Raw genomic sequence first — 20,310 nt, forward strand, 5'->3', positions numbered from 1 at the left:
TCAACAGCAGGACCAGCACCATCAGGACCAGCACCAGCAGGACAGCAGCAGCAGGGACCCAGCACCAGCAGGACCAGCACCAGCAGCAACATCAGCATGAGCGTCCCGCACCGCGCGCTTCGTAGGAGCGGCGCGAGCGGCTGGGCCAGCAACACTAGCTGCAGGTACGGCAGGTACGGCAGCATAGTCCCGGCGTCCACAGGCATCTCCAATTCAGCCAAACTCATCATTGGGACGGGACGGGCAGATCCAGGGGGCGAACTTTGTTTTGGGACAGCGAAAGTCGGGAGTCTGGCAGCAAACATAGAAACCAGGTGGCGGCGGCACGCCCCTCTTAGGTACGGCAGCAATCGGCTTTTGGATTGATGCCGTGGGAGTCACCGACGCAATGTGTTGCGTGTAAACCACATGAGGAGGGGCGGCGCCGTACGTGGTGTGGACACTGTAATAGTCGTTGTTGTGACTACACCATGAGTTACACTGACCGACCCCGCCAGACGTTGAATCAAGCCCTGGATACTGGGGGCGCCCTGCAGTCCCAACGACGCCCACACCTGTCCAAGGTCGTCACTCACAGAGGCACACCTGAGGGAGGAACAGTCGGGCGGTCAGTTAGAGGGGCACCCTCACGCCTGGGGGAGGACGAACCCCACCCAGAGCGGACGGAAGGACCCCGAGGAGTACAATTGAACATCCGGGTATCGGGCACCCTCCTCCACACTCGACGGATCGAGTGAGGAGAAGGACTCCGAAACCCCCCCCGCAGGGGAAGGCGCAAATCGTGGGGCTGAGCTGGATGGGTAGGAAGGATGACGAGGTATCCGTCACCAAAGGAGTCGCTGGAGAGCTTTCCGACGACTCCTTGGTCGATCTACGCCTCTTCCTACCCTCGTTACAGCACCCCACTGCGCCTCGGACCAATTCACACAAACATTACATGGTTCGGCTCGGGAGCAATTCTCGCCCCCGACACCGATAACATAATTCATGTGGATCAATGTCAGGGATAAGAGCGGAATCCGCCGCATTTACGCCCCTCCAGCCCGGGACACACTCTACGGGCAGCTGGTGGGCGCGGCGGAAAGCTCTTCTTGATCCATAATTAATTCAATTCACTTCACAATGAAAAATGAAAAAAAGAGTACTTACAATTTCATTCAAGACCACAAACAAACCAGTCAGAAGAAATTGTAAACATCCAAAGCACACGACGAAATAGCGGGCAGAGCGATGACGAACACGTCCTGTCACACACGGCCGAAAGCAAAAGTGGTTCTTCACCGCCCGGTGCGCGCGGCCGCGCGCGACGATCGGACAAGCAGTTAACTACCGTTCTCCCTTGTTCGAAGCTTACGACCGTCCCAGCTGCCGCTAGTTACCTTCCTATGTTAAAGGACCGAGGGTTTGTATTACGTTATCGGAACAACTTTCGTTTCTTCTTTCCTTTCCCTTCGTCTTCTTTATAGGAAGGAAAAGAGTCCTTTCTCTGAGAGTCTCCTTAGTAAAAACTCCTACTAAGGCCGAAAGTTGCTCCTGCACATTTAGGATAATTTTCGCAGCCGCATTCTCTTTATCCTTCCCTGATTCAGGTGAGGGAGGTCTAGAAGCGGAAGGAAACTCCGATTTCCCGTTTAGGAACAATCTCCTTTTCTTCTTCTCACAAGGTGATAGATCAGGAGAAAAGCTCAGGGCTTGAATCCAAAGTTGGAGCCTTCCAACTTCTCTTTAAGGGGCGTGACAGTCATCAGAACTCCATCCCCTTACATTCGGTGAATGAATCTGACGAAGAAAAAACACTTCTTTAGGATGCTTTTCGATAGCGATCCTTGGCAGTTCGGGTCGTCACAGAATCTGCCGAGGGGACGCCCTGATCGGTGGGGATTCTCCATAACCTCCGTAAGGCTTTTGACATTCCTTCTCCTCTGGGCCTGTGAGCTTGGAAGAGGTCTAGGCCTGGGAGCGAGATGAAGCCGATCAGACGCACCCTCCACTGCACTAGGGACACTTAATTCACTATTCACTGTGCTTACCTTTCAAACGTCAGCATTTGACATTCCATCCCCTTTGTAGCGCAGCTTTAAGATCTGCAAATTTCCGTTGCCGGATTTGCAGTCTTAGTACTAGAGAAGAAGATACAGGTTTAGGGTTAGGTGTTAATTTAATAGGCTCGTTAGAGCGAGACCTACTTACGCTTCTGGAGGAAGCCTTCCTAGCCCTATCCATATCTAATTTCCTTAAATATGAATTTAAATTCTTCCATTCTTCCTCATTCATATTTTACACATTCATCACAGGTGTTAGAAATTGAACATTCATTCCTTCTACACCCATTACAAACTGTGTGAGGGTCTACCGAAGCTTTCGGTAGCCTCACCATGCATCCCTAGGGCATTTACACACTGTCTCTAACCGTAAAGCTAGAATCCGACATCATGAGAAATATCCAAAACCAAGTCCAAAAAACAGTCCACGAAAGAGTATGCCAAACCCAAAGATCCAATACGTCACCAAAATAACCGGCTTAGAAGATCAATAGCGATGAAAAAACACGAAAATCAAATCAGGAGTAACAACAACAATGTTGCTGTCACGGCCGATAGAGAAAATCTGTCTTAGAAAACGGGAATGATTCCTATTCCCGCCACCAGCGGCGGGGCGGTAGATCACCTGACCTACCTGTAGAGTGTGCCGCGAAATTCGAATTTCTATCGGGGACAGACGGAGTCTATAGCTAAGTATATATGACAGGTAAGTTGAATGCATAAAATTTAATCATTTAGCCTAATTATAACTAATAGAGATAAAGCTGAGGATAAAATCTTGCAAAAACATATAGCCTAAACCAGAGGGTAATTCTAAGGGAGACCCCTGCATAGAAGTATTGTCTCACCAATGAAATTTAATAATGAATAATACAGAAAAAGGTGTACTACATCATACAAATTCATTACAGGTGAGATAGCTTCAGAAATTTACCACAACAATGTGATAAAAATTTCATTGATACACAATACCTATCTCCCATGCAGAGCTCTTCCTTAGTGTTACAACCAGAGCCTAACTTACACTTACCTTACCAACTAACTGAGCTACATATAGGGTAAACGACTGGGCTGTGACATAGCAGCCACCTTGCCCCAAACGTGGCCACATTCCCAAAAAAGTACTTGAATTCACTGCCATGAGCATCAGTCAAGAGTTGTGGCCCATTCACGCAGTGCACCGAGACCTCTCTGCTCCTCTCAAAGTAAGTGTTTTCTCCTTAAACTTATAAAAATTATGAAATAATTGCATAATTAAAGTGCTTTTTTGGGAAATGGCTGCTTTCTGGGAGAAGTGGTCTCTTATGACAAGGCCTGGTCATTTACCATTTTGCCTGTCTTGCATTTGCATTTTCTGGCGAGACAAACCATTCATTTTACTAGTAGCTGGTGGGTGCACAGTGGAACAATAAGGTTAGGAGTTCAGGAAAAATAAATACTGATAGGTAGAACTGCACTGGCTAAGAAGTAGGGAATATACATAACTACTACTAGGTATAGTACCTAGGTAGTACTACCTAGCTACACTCATCAACGAAGCCCAAAATACAAACAAGCAAAATACAAAATAGTAAAGCCGTTGGTAAAATATAGGGGGAAACAAGGTAGTGGATCCATTGTCATCATGTGGATCAGCCTCATTCACTCGATATTAATTGATGAAACAAGAATACAATTACATCTTTAAGCATACCATTCAAAAGACTGAAGTTTCGTTAACATAATGTGATATATGAAACCGCCATACGAACTAAAATAGGCATGTGAGGTCTTTGTAAAATATGTTGTCAAGGCAGTTTTTTTAAATCCAATATGGCGTCCACCGACTGAGGTGCCTTTCGTTAAAACGTAACCGCAAAGGATCCAAACATCTTTCCCAGCCTTCTCAGCACTCATTTGAGCAATGTTATCGCAATATATGTACCGTTTATTGATTTTACTCAAGATTGCAGTTGTAATCACCACAATAAAATAAACAACATTTTTTGTAGCCTATATTAGTGAAAGTATGAAACTTCTTAATTCCGGGTCATGGTTTGAACTGAAATTAATTTTTACCTTGGTTTTATACTTACTGCCATCACAAATGAACTCCACAGTGCTTATTTGATTGTAATTATAGACATTTTGGTCTTAATTCCACTCCAAATTGCACTTGAACTACGTTGCGGTTCCTGGTTCCTAAGCGCTCATTGCACAAACACAGTTGCAGGCAGCACACGACTACACAGTTTATGAGGTGCAAAGCTTTATTCCCTTAATTGTTTACTTTACTCATTTACTCAATTTACCTTTGTTACTTCAAAATGTTTTAAATGTTTTCCAATTCATGTCTATTACTCCTTTTTTGTGGCAAATTCAAATTAACCCCAAAAAAATTACAGATATTTCTAAAGTAGATACGAGCAGACGGCAAAATAACTCATCATTGCCAATTTATGGAGCTTCACACATACGCCGATGTATTTACAAACTGTTTCCATGAATTCTAGTTGTCATAGTAATGCAATAATGATAAAATTGCTCTAATATGTGTATATACTACAAATAGCTAGATACGCTAATTTCACTTATTTCCCAGTTTTGTGTAAGTCTTATACCCAGTTTGGAGGGTAATTGGAGTTGTAAGTAAAAATCTTGAAAGCGTCAGGAGGTATGTGTTCACTGCGTAGAGCCAGACTCTCATTGACCTGTTTAATCTTAATATACTATGACCTTAATTTATAACTTTGGAGAAAAATATTTACTTCGAACGGAGAGTAGAGGTCTCGAGCTCTTGCTCTCACCACCAACAACTCGTGACTGATGCCCATCTCTGGTGTCAGGATGTGTTAAACTACTTTTTCGGAGGGTGGATCCACACGCAGTGGAAACTGGATCCCCTAGTCCAGTCGGTTTGTTCTCACTAGATAACTAAAGGTCCTGATTTCATAAGTTTTCGTCCATATTCTTAGCCACGCATAACTACCATAGTAATCAGTCATTTTAGTTCAGTAAGATCCTATTAGGTACGTAGTAGGAGAATCTAGGTAACAAACACTGGGACCAGAGTAAAGCTCACCGTAAGCAAGAATACAGGTCGGCAACAGCCTAGCTAGGCGATAAATTAGTAAGTCTGTGAGAGTGACGACTGCTAACAGGCAAACCACTTGATCTGATCAAGTATGCGAGTTGAGTAATCTTTGGTGTGACGATGACTAGGTAGCCTAGTAGTAGCTCCCTAGTAGTAGTAGACTTCCTTCACACAGTAACCCGACAAACTACGCAAATGGAAAGTGAGCTATTTGAGCAATGTATTAAAATACTGTGAAACTGTCACGGTGACATAAACATTCCGTGTGGTTCTCTTGCATAAACCTTCGTGATACTAACTACTCAGTCCACATAAATAAAAATACTCATTTCATTTTTAACTTTCAACTTCGTAGACGGTACTATTCCAAATAGCCGAGACGACCATTGTTTACTAGTGATCTTCTTGGAATGTGCCTAGGACTTCAGACAGCTCGCTCTATCCTTGCAATTTTAATTTTGTTCATATAAATACCTTGCTGAATGAAAAGAACTTTGACTTCGTAAAATGAAGGAGAAAAATGACTGTATGAGCTTTTTATCCGAAAAGTAATGAACAAATCTTTCTTGATGAACAACCGCTATATCTCATTTTAATTTTCTGAAAACGATATCACGTGACATAATTTTAGCAGTTTGTCATTTTCGCCACCCCAAGACTTTTGCATAGCTTCGTTTCAGCAAACAGAGTATGAAGACGAACTTTCATGTGTCATCCTGCTAAAAATAGGTAGTTACTTGTTCATTACATTAAGTTCTTAATTACAACTTGGTGAAAATCCGAAAATGACTGATACACACAGTCGCTGTAAATTTCAATATATATATATATATATATATATATATAATAATATATATATATATATATATACTACTACATTAAATCAATCCAATGTTATGAGGAAAAATCCGGGACCAGCAAATGAGGAGAGGATTAAGATAATTGGGTGGGAATCAAAGATGCTGAGGCAAGAGAGCCAACACGAACAGCATAAAGAATTGAATGATGGCGTTCACAGAGGCTGAAGGGAGTGCTTGTGGCGGGGCATGAGAGAGAGGGACGAGGGAATCATAGCAGTTAAATTATAGGATAATCTCATACCTCTACAGTGACCAAAATAGGAAAATATGTCAAGAAACGAAAAACAACGCAGGTATTCTCTTAGAATAAGTCAAACGTCAAATGCACCACATATATGTGGTTAAAATTTCTACTACTGAACGAGTAGGTAATGGTAAATCTATGTACCCAGATGTATAATCATAATGTTTTGGAATCTGCAGTAATCCAGACCACCAATATCACTTATAGAACACTTGAGACCATAGAGCCAACTGTCTATTAGTCTTGGGAATGACTGTTATCTCCTCTCGATGTAACTTAATTGCACTTCCATGATACAGTCCCATATATACTACTTGTGTGCAAGAGTGATAGTTGAATAAATGCCTCAAAGGCTTTGCACTCAACTTTTTTCGTTGTATCTTCCTATACATACTACGAGTGTGTATGTATATATATATAATATATATATATATATATATATATATATATATATATATATATTATATATATAACATGGGGGGGAAGAACCCCCAGTATCATAAGGTAAGCGTGGACACGAAACGGAAGGGCAGACCCCCCACCCACCCTATTTACACACACAGCCTCTCTCTCTCTCTCACTCCCTCTCTCCAAGAATTCACCCGTCTTCTATCTCTCTCTCTCTCGCTCTCCAAGGAATCACCCTCTCTCTCTCTCTCTCTCTCTCCTCTCCACCTCTTTCTCCATTCTAACAGGTAATGAAAATGAGAGAGTTGCATCATAACATAACGTTTATTTACAAGAATAACGAAATCAATTAACTAAGTAATCCAGTCTTACAGACTAACTCAAAACTACAATGTCAAGTCACCCAAAAGTCCACACCCCACTGGGAACTCTGTCCCCCGGCATTTCCAGATCCGTCTGTTCCAAAGATACAGAACACATCCCGGTAAGTACACACACAAGTTCAAAGACAAAGTTAATAAAATGGAACATCTTACAAGATATCAAACAAGCCATCCCTTTTGGCTAAAGTAAAAGGTAACACTTACCATTCCCAACCGGAATTATTCACTCCACTGTTTAAAAAAAAACACTTTGGCATTCTGCCATCATTGCTTCGCCTTCCTCCCCCGAATCTCTGTGCAAGTCTTCCCATAGACTTGGCTAGTGATACATTATGAATAAAGAAAGCGCACACGCACATACGAATGCACACTTCGACAACGCCTCATATTACTGGCTACAACCAGTTTCCCAAAGGCACTTGAGAAGAGTTCATAAACTGTCGTACATTGACTTCCTGAATTAAGCACTTTATCTCACGCCATCCCCTAGAAACTCATTGATCAGCTACTCTCAGGTCGTTTACCTCTGCCACTGTTCTCCACATTCCATAGGTCACAGAGAAACGCACGAACAATATATTATTAATCAAATCCCTAGGCCTTACAGACAGCTCCGCCACCTATATGCTAGCCCCCGCCTAGCAAAATTGCTTATATAATACAAAACCTGGCCGTCTTAAAATAAAATAAGTAAAACTGCACGTCTCTGGCATTATAAAACAATAAAGTCTTATCACGCTTTAATCTCCCAATAACACAAAACGCATTTTCTCTCATATTTTCTGCATTAGGATTCTTGAATATCCCTCTTCGCTTGTCTGCAAGTAGCTGAACAGACAGCAACAGGCTATAGCAGGCTGTAGCAACTGTAGCAACTGTAGGAAGACGGAATGCCTCCCTCATCGTAGAAGACTCTCACGGCTTCTTGTAGATCCCCAAAAACAACGCTGTAGAATTCTCTCGATCACCCATCATGGAAATACTTGTAATCACCCTGGGGGTTAGTAAAATAACAGCAACCTCTCTTCACGGCTGGTGGACGTCTTGCTGGTGGTCGGGGGAACGACTTTGTGTGTGTGTGTTAGTATGTCAGTCAAGTCCTCTGGTCGATCTAAGAAAATTAACCCAAACATACTACTTCTATCAAACAATGATCTCAAAAGGGCAGAAATACTAACTGAACGTCTCCCAATTAACTCCCTTAAATATGACTACTAAAATGATAAGTCATTATCACAACTCTCAAAGAAAAAAAAACATCAAGTTCTCCAACTCAATTCTCCAAACTCGTACTATCACGCACACACACAACTCAGAAATCACAGCAACTCCCACGGAATTCTGCACTCACATTTCGAACTCGAATGTGCTCACAAGAGAAAAAAAAGAAGACAAAATCGTAATAAGCCCAAGAAAAAAAAGAAAGTATCTCGTAACACCCAGACCCACAAATGTTCTCGCAAGTTCTGACATTTTAAATAACCCACAAAATCAGCAAAATCTCCAACTTTTAACAGCAAAAACCCCTTTACTGCTCAATAATTAATCACAATGAGACTTAATGTCAAACTCCCTTTACGTAAGTAAACAACCCCAGAAAATTACATCTCCCGGTAAAATCAAATCTCCCGTCCAAAAAAGAAATGTTACTTAAGCTCAATCCCCGCAAATCATAATCTCTCATAGGAAAAGGAGAAAAACAATAAAAAAAAAAGGATAATCACAAGTAGATTTCCCCAATCACAAAATACATAATACATGTATAATATGCATAACACCCGCGTTTTTCCCAAGAAATGCTCCATGTAAAGCCCCGGAATTTGCCAGAAAGCAAACTCTCACACATGCGCTTTCGTGAAATGCTATAGCCAACATTTCCAGATATTGCAAAAATTCTGATCTGTCACCATCAGAGGAAAAGAAACAGCACACGCTCAGCACATCGCTTGTCAGCAGAAAAATAGTCTGCGGAACGTATGCCTCAAACAGTAGCATAAAAATTGTCTAGTCAGACACATAAGTTTGGAACTCATGATTCTCAAAAAAAAAAGGTCTAACTGACACATTTCACAGAATTAACTCCAGGATATGACTAATGTGTTAAAAAATTTGTCTCGAAGACTTATTCTCTCAACATGACTTTGTCCCAAATTATATTTCTCCAAGAATAACACACTTTTGTGAACATAACAAATGCACACAACATCTCCACAGGACTCTTAATGAACGTAATGCCATTCGCCTCTAAATAGACACGAAATCAAAAAAGAGAACCTCAGAAATCTCCTCTTGTCTCAAAAAAACTCCATAACCACAAAAAGAGGGTCACCCGCCAAAGATTAATTCCAACTCCATTATGAGACACCATATTAATAATAACACCACTCCGGTTATAAAAAATATTTCCTCCATTTGGTTAATAACCACCCCCTTATATTATTCTCTTATCTCTCTAATAGCCACATGTCAGTAGAAAAAAAACACCACTCCAGGAATAGAGAATAATCACCTCTATTTCGGCAAATACAAAATATTTACCTCTATTTCCCCAATAACTCCATGTGGAACAAAAACAAGGCTCCAAAAAATATATCTCCAAAAAATGTGCACTCAAGGCATCTAACTCACATACTCACAAATATTGCCCCATAATCTCCAATATGTGTCTCCATTTGCAACAAGATGGCTGCAAAATAATTGAACTAAACATAGCTCTCATCACATTGTTGGCAAATATCAAAAATGGCCAAAAATATATATCTCCCATATATTTATCTCAAATATAACTCCAAAATAATATATACCTCCAATTATCTCTCCAAAATAATATATCTCAATTCATATCTCAATTCTAACTCCAATTCTCCAAAGAATAACTCAATGTTATAGTAAAAACTATAAAAACTCTCTTCATTTAGCATAACTGCTAAAAAAAGGGTAAAAACTCGGCAAATAAAACTGTCTAGAAAATTCTAGAAAAAACCACCAATGTGCCACAACTCATTATAACAGAATTCCCAACTCACAGTGTCTTAGCAAAGACTTCTCCATATGTACTACGACTAGGCCACTAGAAAACTTAACCAAGTTTCCTATCTCTCACAAAGTTGTCACAACTACAACTAATGTATTGTGCAAGAAAACTCACTATTTCTGGAACACAAATATCCAGAGAAAAAATGTAGTGCCATTATGTATGCATTCAAAACGTGCAAAAAATTCTCCCATATATTTCTCTATCATCATAGCTAAAACACGAACACGTTCCCGAACAATGACTCTAAGTCATGAACTGAGACATTAAAAAAATATCCACACCAACTGGAGAGAAAAAAATAAATTCAAATTCATCCTTAGTAAAAAAAACTTGTGTCAGCGATGGCTAATTTCCAAAAAAGGAGAAAGAAAAAATCAACGGCACCATTAACTATCTCCCGTAACTCACTAGATGTCAAGCAATTATCTACTGAACTCATAAAAAAAGAAAAAAAAACTAAAATAATGTGTTGTTAGTTCCTCCCAATATCAAAAAAAGGATTTCACCTCCCTTGATAGCATTACGGCACCCACGTATTAGTATAAAAAAAAAATCAGTATCAGAAATATCATTATCACAAAAATCACCAAAAAAATTGCTATCATCAAAATCACTGGTTATCAGTGCAAAAAATATCACCAATGTTAATGCTTGTCCATTCTCCAAAAATTCAGCACAAAATTCAGCAAAAGTTCAGCAAGATTCAACACAATTCACCAAGATTCAGTCAGATTCATCAAGATTCAGCAAAAACTCATCCCCGTGAATCACTGAAAATATTCTCCAAAGTTACAAAAACTCAACAAATAATTAACACAAGACTTCTCCCATTGATTCATTGTAATAATTATCCCTGAATAATTATCTGTAATAATTATCAACTAATCTCCCATGAAATATCTCAAATCTCTCGTAAAACAATTCTCCCGCAATGATAATTATACTTAAGTAAACCTCCAGTGACACATCTCAAGTATAATAATTATTAATAATCAATAATAACTCTTCATAGCAACAATTCTCTTGCAAAGATCTCAAGTAAGGGTGAAATTCAAATAGCATACAACAGTATTGCTTAATCCTATGACATACAATTTCTCCAGCATGCAACACCATGACATAACACCATTGCCACACAAACACAGATACAACACCAATCATCGGCATTTCAAAGTAATTTCTCCAACACAATAAAAAAAATAATCTGTGTATCCCCCTTATATTTGTGTCTTTCAAGGCACAAAGAAACACTTATAAACCACTCCCGTGCATGTTAATTACTTTTCCCCTCATTCACGGAAAAGAAAAATCTCTTTTTATTTCCTTTTCTCTTCGTCCAAAAGAGAAAAAAAAAATCTCTTTTCTAAAAAAAAAAAGACTCTAACGGGCATTTCACTTCATCAAAACTAATCAATCAGCTGATAATCTTAGCATTTAATGTCAAGGCCAGACTCATACCCCAACACAAAGAAAAAAAAAGGAAAGGGGGAGTTCACCACACTGAGAAAAAAAAAATTTCTCCCCCCCGTGAGAACAACCCCTCAGTAAAGCGGTATAACAGCCCGAGGCATACCAGCAGTATCCCCACATCTCCCCTTGAACAGTGTCTGAGGACCCTTCCCAAGGTATACACTAGTGCCCATCCCTGCACTATCTCTCGAGGGAGGCTAGTGGTACCCATGCAACTACCCTCCCAAGGGATGCCCGTACCCTCGCAATGCAAGGCGCCTCTCTGCAGAAATGTGCTGAGCCCGTAAAATTGTGGCTGCTCTGTGTCACTAAGCCAAAATATGATTATCCAAGCACAGTTCCCATGCATAGAAAAATACACTCCTATGTTTTAAACAAAGACGAATGCATACGTCTATTACAAACACGCGTGAATAAAAGAAAACCACGTCACTATGGGGCAAAGACAAGAAAAATTTTGAAAACCTTCTTGAACCAATCCCATAACCCTGAAATATTTAAACAAAAACCCTCTCCCTTTGATAAACAACAGTTTTAACACTTACCACTCCATCATGGGAAAAAAGAACTCGAAATTCTCCGTAAAACGCGGCAGTGATATATGTATTAAACACACCCACCCGCACGGGTATCTCGGAACACTCTCGTCATTGCACAAGCAAAAGTCCACCATGGGGTTGCGCTCACTGCTTCTGGCTGACTCCCTGGGAAAATGCTGAGTCCCATAAAAACTCCTTCCCTCCCTTTAGCACAGTTAACAGACAGATATTTTCTCATTTTTTCTCACTAAGTAACTGAAAAACTAACAGTTTAAACGATTTTCCACAATCCCACAAAGCTTTGTCGTTCGAAAACTATCGCTAAGTCACGACCCCTTTTTATTTTCTAACTGGCCACCCATCTCTACATTGGCGTTCCTAGGCATAGAAAAGAAAGAAGACTTTTATATCCCCTCTTTAACCGTCTGCCACCACTATAACATGGGGGGAAGAACCCCCAGTATTCATAAGGTAAGCGTGGACACGAAACGGAAGGCAGACCCCCACACCCTATTACACACACAGCCTCTCTCTCTCTCTCTCTCTCTCTCTCCAAGGAATCACCCTCTCTCTCTCTCTCTCCACCTCTTTCTCCATTCTAACAGGTAATGAAAAATGAGAGAGTTGCATCATAACATAACGTTTATTTACAAGAATAACTAAATCAATTAACTAAGTAATCCAGTCTTACAGACTAACTCAAAACTACAATGTCAAGTCACCCAAAAGTCCACACCCCACTGGGAACTCTGTCCCCCGGCATTTCCAGATCCGTCTGTTCCAAAGATACAGAAACACATCCCGGTAAGTACACACACAAGTTCAAAGACAAAGTTAATAAAATGGAACATCTTACAAGACTTAAATCCCCAAAAACAAGCCATCCCTTTGGGCTAAAGTAAAGGTAACACTTACCCATTATTCCCAACCCCGGAATATCACTCACTGTTTAAAAAAACCACTTTGGCATCTGCCATCATGGCATGGCTTCGCCTTCCTCCCCCGAATCTCTGTGCAGTCTTCCCATAGACTTGGCTAGTGATACATTATGAATAGAAGAGGCGCACACGCACATACGAATGCACACTTCGACAACGCCTCATATTACTGGCTACAACCAGTTTCCCAAAGGCACTTGAGAAGAGTTCATAAACTGTCGTACTTGACTTCCTGAATTAAGCACTTTTATCTCACGCCATCCCCTAGAAACTCATTGATCAGCTACTCTCAGGTCGTTACCTCTGCACTGTTCTCCACATTCCATAGGTCACAGAGAACGCACGAACAATATATTATTAATCAAAATCCCTAGGCCTTACATATATATATTATATATATACTATATATATATATATATATATATATATATATAGAGAGAGAGAGAGAGAGAGAGAGAGAGAGAGAGAGAGAGAGAGAGAGAGAGAGAGAGAGAGAGAGAGTCCCTATTTATATGAGTTAAGGAAGAAAAAACGAAACACCAAGGTGCAAAACCTCTCCCACTTCCATGCACTAAAGTATACTCTAATTACAATAAACGTTACAGTCTTTTTTTTTTTATTGCGACTGGAACACACAATGGATGACAAAGTTATCTTCCGAGGTCGTCGAATGCTGAGCTTATATCCTTCATGCACTTCTGACAAGGGCAGAATTAATGTGTTGTATATCCAAACTGAAAAGCCTCGAGCCCGTATTCATTTTGCTTCTTTTTTGCAAATGAATTACTGTGCATCCTCGGATTTCTTTTGTTCACTGAATGAATTAGAAGCAGTGCTGGATTAAGACCCTTTGGGTTAGGATAAGGATGCAGAAGGGACCCTGTCAAGCGAGCAAAGCGAGTCAAATCAGATTGGGTTTTTGAGATATAAGCAAGTCTAGGGGCACTTTGAAGCATAGGTTACATATAAAATGTAAAAGTTTCTCAGTGGCCGCTATGCACAGCCAAAATCAGATCAAACTAAGCTCGAAATGGCAACAGCCCAGGTCTGCTTAATTAATGGCAGGAATAGCAGCACTACAGCTGACAGACACCCTGGCACCGAAAATTTGCACAAAGTTGGCCTCCAGTTCTTCTCCTGGCCTGCCGCCACCCTTTCTGTAGTTATACAAGTTTCGCTTACTCGGGGAGTAGGCCTACAAATTACTTGTTGTTGGGGGTTACGAAGAGTCTACAAAGGTCTGAAAAAGGTGTTTTGCGTTGAGTTAAAGATGCAGGAATTTTAGGATAGGATATTTATGATTTATTTATTGGAATGAAAATGTAAAAAAGTGAATAATGTGCATACTATAATGTTTGCAACTTGGAAAATCTTGAACGGGTCCCTAGTAAGTTGGAGATCGGATCGTGCCTTGTTAATATTAAGGCTAGTTTGAGGCCACAGGGACCCTAAGGCTCGGTGGCCTTCAGGCTTAGCATAGTTGGCCTATTGGGTGATCCCCACTGATTAGAAGTTTGTCCTGTTCCTCTCTTAACATCAGAACGCGAGATGCCTCGAGTCTTTTCTGTGTTTAGCGGCTGACGGTAGCGAATATCATTGAACCGAAAGCACCCAGCACTGAGTACAAAGACATTGGTTGTGAAATTCATCATCATCAGCAAAAAGAAAACCCAACAGTTTTCTGGCGACGTTAGAGTACATGTATTTTTAAAGCAAGCCATTCACGATCAGTATTACTGAAGGAATTCCTTCAAACTTGGCAAAAATGATCGTGAATGGGGTTGTTTGAGGCCTGTCAGTACAACTGTCAGTTACACTGATGAGAATCAAACTCTGCTTGATTTTGGAGGCGGGGCTAACGCGCACTGAAGGGAACATTGACCGTGAATGGCTACCAGTCAGTTAAGTTATCAGTGTGAACCGCATGGCCAGAGTGTGAGGAATGTTGGTGCAGAGATTTGAGTGAGGTTTAAGTAGTTAAGATGCCGGAAGATAGAGAATTTTGGGGCGAATTTTTTCAGTTATACAAAGAACAGCCATGCCTTTGGCAAATTAAGTCAAAACATTATCTGATAAATCTACGAGGCGTATGGAAAATTAGCAGAAAAACTTAAAGAAAAGTATCCTGATGCAACCACAGACTTAGTGAAGAAAAAAATCAACATCTACAGGAGTAATTTCAGGAAAGAAGCAAAAAAAGTCGAAGATTCTATGCGGTCTGGAACTGGGGCAGATGATGTGTATACGCCAACTTGGACTTACTATGAAGATTTAATGTTTTTAAAGGATCATAGGATTGTCCGGTCGCTAAAAACCTGAGAGTTGCTGACAATCTTTGGTGAGGCGATACTGCTTCCCTCATATTAGTATCCTGCTTTTTAATATAAGGAGTAACACAGGAAAGCACTGATCATAGGTTTTTCCTCGTCCCATTCTTAAATAATTCAGCCAGTCTTGTGGTTCAAATCTCAGTTCTTCCATCAAAAATATGTGTGATTTTAAATCCCTTCCCTGTACCCACCAATCCTACACCATTTTGATTTAGTCTTTCTTCGTTTCTTCAAAGTAGAATGCGCCGCAACAAGCCCTAATCCCATCAACAATAACTCATTATCACAAAAAACCAAATAGAGGAAGCCCATTTCGATTGTCTAATCACCACGGTAGTCTATCCTACACTGATGAACGCACTGACCGTTAGTGGACGTCCTAGTTCGACACTGAAGGAATTCCCTTCAGTAATACTGATCGTGAATAAGACTTAGAAGCAATGACACTGCAAGCTTCAGTGTTAAGAATATCGCCAACTATCGTCAGACATTCAGAATAATTCACTACAGCATTCAGCATTACAACCCACAGAGAACAATAATCACTGAATCGTTCTTGATCTACGCTGAGGTAAAGTAGTAGCTTTTCTCTTCATTTGCGAGCTATGAATTACTGAAAATGGGGGTGGAGAGATGTGCACCAGGGGGCGGGGCGGCGGCCCAGCATAATTTACATACGTTACCAAACTAACAATTGTCACCAGTAAATATATAATAACAACGATTAAAGCTACAGAACGCACAATCATTGCCCGTCGCACAGAGGAATAAAATCTAGAGCGCTGAATCCGAGACCTAAGGAAGAAGTCCAGGGAAAAATATAGTCAATCTGAAACATTTCTGTCTCATATCTAACTACAACAGCTGGGCGCGAAGTGAACAGTTACACCTTAATAATTGGCATCGCTAATAGTTTTTAACGTATTATTGTTTCTTCAACGTTACAAAAAAACGCGGCCGTTCTCGAACTTTACAGATAATGCGTGCGTTCTCGAAAGTTACAGAAAAATAAGGGCGTTCTCGAACATTAGAGAAAAGCGGGCGTTCTCGAACGTTACAGAAAAAATGCGGCCGTTCTCGAACATTACAGGGAAGGCGGGCGTTCTCGAACGTTACAGGAAATGCGGGCCGTTCTCGAAAATTACGGAAAAAAAGCGGGAGTTATCAAACGTTACAGGAAAAATGCGGCCGTTCTCGAATATTACAGAAAAAAGCGGGCGTTCTCGAACATTACAGAAAAAATGCGGTCGTTCTCGAATATTACAGGAAAAAAGCTGGCGTTCTTGAACGTTACAGAAAAAATACGGCCGTTCTCAACATGACAGCGAAAAAGCGGGAGTTCTCGAACGTTACATAAAAAAGGCGGCCGTCCTCTAACATTACAGAAAAAAACCGGCGTTCCGAACGTTACAGAAAATAAAGCTGCCGTTCCCATACATTTCAGAAAAAGGCGGGAGTTTATTAATGTTACAGAAAAACGCGGCCGTTTCTCGAACATTACAGAAAAGGCGGACGTTCTCGAACGTACAGAAAATGCGGCCGTTCTCGAACATTGCAGAAAAATGCGGACGTTCTCGAACGTTATAGAAAACAGGGTCCGTTCTCCAACATTACAGGAAAAAATGCAAGGCGTTCTCAAACTTCACAGAAAATGCAGACATTCTCTAACGTTTCGGAAAAAAATGCGGGCGTTCTCGAACGTTAATAGGAAAAAATGTGGGCGTTCCCTAATGTTATAGATGAAAATGCGGCCGTTCTGGAACTTTATAGGAAGAATTCGGGCGTTCTCGAACGTTAGTAGGAAAATTTGTGGGCGTTCTCGAACGTTAGTAGGAAAATTTGTGGGCGTTCTCGAACGTTAGTAGGAAATTTGTGGGCGTTCTCGAACGTTAGTAGGAAAATTTGTGGGTGTTCTCGAACGTTATATACTATAGCGGCTTCGAGCGCGACAGGTGGGAGGGCAGGTAGTTAGAGAGAGACGCCGTTGCTTAGCACGGTGGTAAACACTACCGTGTCTCTCTCCCTCTCTCTCTCTCCCTCTGGCTAATCTTTACGAAAGGTTACTCTAACGTATTTCTGACTAAGAAGAAGCCTCATGAACGTGTTATAAGACCTCACCGGTAACTATAAAGCTATCTCTCGTTGATGGAAGAAAAAGCCCGATGATTATAAAGGCACTCTAAACACTGACAAGTGGAAGTGTCATAAGAATTCAGCTACTAACATTAATGATAATATATATATATATATATATATTATATATATATATATATATATATATGACTATAGATTTTGCTACCTTTAAATGTAACGAACCATGCCTTTTGGACAATTTCGTTATATAATTATATCATTATTGGTTTGTCTGCTTCATACTGTAGCTTGTTTTCGGCAGAACCTGTTGTTGATGTAAAATCTTAAAACGTTGCTTTTAACACACACACACACACACACACACACACACACACACACACACACACATATATATATATATATATAATATATATATATATATATATATATACATATACATACATTTATACCATAAAACTAAGCCAAGCAACGCTGGGTCTGGTCAGTACTTGCGGGGTGTGACCAGCTAAATGACTAGAGAGCGCAGGCACGTAAGATCGTTGAAGGTCTTCCCCCTCCCGCCCCCTAACCCCCTAACCTCAGTGGCGACTCGTCAGTAGGCATTATGGACCTGCAGCAGCCCCCTAGATTTCATTTATATGCACAAAATTATGAATATATACATGAATATGAGATATTAAGTGTAGATTATCACTTATCCTTATATTATTACAATTCTCTTGTTTTTGTATTAAAAAAAAAAAAAAAAAAAAAAAAAAAAAAAAAAAAAAAAAAAAAAAAAAAAAAAAAAAAAAAAAGCAAGTGAATTGAAACAATATGTGGAACTGCTGGTGTTCAGCAGTTCTAATCTTGCTAGCAGGGTGATAATGTGGCAGCCAGCCCGCTCGTAAAGGGGAGAGGAGCACTGCCCTCCTGAGCAGTGTTAGTCTAGCTGTTGAAGGGTGAAGATAAGTTTTGAAATTCCTTAAAACTTAATCACCATGTACTATTAGGGATAGTGATCAGATTAGTGACAATACTGATGATATGTAATGTAGAATAATCAAGTCAGTGGAGAGTTGCAGTAAATGTAAAAAAAATGATAACCACATTAATGTCAAAGATACTACTGCAATTCTAAATAGGAGCAAGAGCCCGTGCCAGCACAAGGCTGGGTTTAATCTTAAACAACAACAACAACGGTGGTTCTACTACTTTCCTTAGCGAGAGAGAGAGAGAGAGTATGTGTATGCGTGTGTTTGTGTTTTAGCTGGGTGTTCGTTAGTCCTTTTGTTTTATATAAGCGTATGTTATTTTTATTTTATTGTCATACTCAGTTTTGTATCTTCATATTATTGTTTTCGAGTTTTTATTCCTCTTATGGTTTAATGATTTTTATTATACTACGCTTACTTTACATAAACTTAGTATTTTTATATAACCTCATATTATCATACTTTTCTGTCAGTCCGTCAGTCAATCTCTCCACTGCCGAAAGCTACTGTTTTGAATTTTAGCATTTTAATTAATATGTGTTGCAACTCTTTAAGTTTTATCTACAGTTTCAAATTTGATTTGGACAATCCTCCATTAGTAATCAGTCATGGCCCAAGAAAAGCAGACAATTAGTAAACTTAAATAAGTGAAGTTTTCGGCATTGTTTATAAACAACTAGTAAACTTCACTTATATATATATATATATATATATATATATATATATATATATATATATATATATATATGTGTGTGTGTGTGTGTGTGTGTGTGTGTGTGTGTGTGTGTGTGTGTGTGTTATGCAGTTAATATCAAGGAATTTTTTTAAATTATGTAACTGCACCCCAATGAATGATAGCCACGAGCCGCCACTGCCTAAAATAAAGAGCTTTCCGAGAATAGGGATATTTTTTCTTATTATTTGTGAATAAAATCCAACAAAAAAGAGGCAAGCTCAAGTATAGCTACAGCGAAGACTTACGATATAATTATAACATTTCTGAGACAAAGCTGCACCTCTAATTTTTTCTTAGAAGAGGAGGAACAAAGAAGGCTAAGATAAAGAGGTGGAAAAGGAAGACTTTCCTTTTGACGTGTTACCTGATACGAAAATGAGAATAAACTGCAACTGCTTCTTACTTCAGTAAAGGAATATTTTACTCAGGTGTCAAATAGAAGCCTGTGAATACCGGGTGATGACCAGAGGGTGTAGACTACGCACGTGTTTCAGGTGACCCCCAAAGTGTGTCATCAATTTCATGCCATGAATCATCATTCGATGAGACGATTTTGTTTTTTTCGGTTAACATTCACATTTTCTGACACCAGTTATTATTATTATTTATTATTATCAACATGTTTTGAACAATTGATCCCTTTTGTTATTATTATTATAAACTATGAGCAATCGAACTCTTTCCGGGAAATAGTACCCCTAATGAGTTAACGACCGAAAGTCCCTTAAATCAAGTCGAGAAACTTCGAAGCTGCGACGCCTCTCTTATCCAAGCAGCAGCGAGACGAAATTTTGCATCGTGACCCAGAAGTCATGTCATTCGACAGTCAGTCAAATCATTTAGTTTGCATCACTCCTGGAAGATTAATGAATGTAAGATTACTAAGGGATTTTAGGAGACCCGAGAGTGTATATGAACGAGACCTTGATATGAATGAGAGTGGGACTTTTAAATACCGGTTTTGCACACTCGAGCGAACAGGGGTAACGAACGATTATGGATCTTGCACCAACGTAAAAGTTTTTCCCCCTCGGAGTAGCGGGAGTCGCTGGCTGGCAGCGAAGGATTCTCATTCCAGACTTAATCATGAATAAACGAATAATGATTCTTAGAGATTTCTGATGCACGTAACAAACAGAAACCGCCTATTCATGTTCGAGAAGAGGTCGCTAGGTACATCAA

The 20,310-nt window shown here is 40.0% G+C and overlaps 1 protein-coding gene across 7 annotated transcripts in view; it reads right to left on the bottom strand.

Moving 5' to 3' along the window:
* Positions 1-20,310, bottom strand: part of LOC135222068 (high affinity copper uptake protein 1-like) — a 467,399-nt gene that overhangs the window by 231,939 nt on the left and 215,150 nt on the right. Inside the window, exon 1 of one of the 7 annotated variants that reach the window (XM_064260225.1) lies at positions 5,104-5,450. The exons of the other annotated variants lie outside the window; for them this stretch is intronic. The gene's annotated coding sequence lies outside the window, so the exon portion shown is untranslated. Of the gene's footprint in view, positions 1-5,103; positions 5,451-20,310 lie in introns of those variants that run through there. 7 annotated transcript variants of the gene reach the window in all.

This window comes from Macrobrachium nipponense, chromosome 3 (genome assembly GCF_015104395.2).
Source record: "Macrobrachium nipponense isolate FS-2020 chromosome 3, ASM1510439v2, whole genome shotgun sequence".
In the NCBI taxonomy this organism is placed as follows: domain Eukaryota; kingdom Metazoa; phylum Arthropoda; class Malacostraca; order Decapoda; family Palaemonidae; genus Macrobrachium; species Macrobrachium nipponense.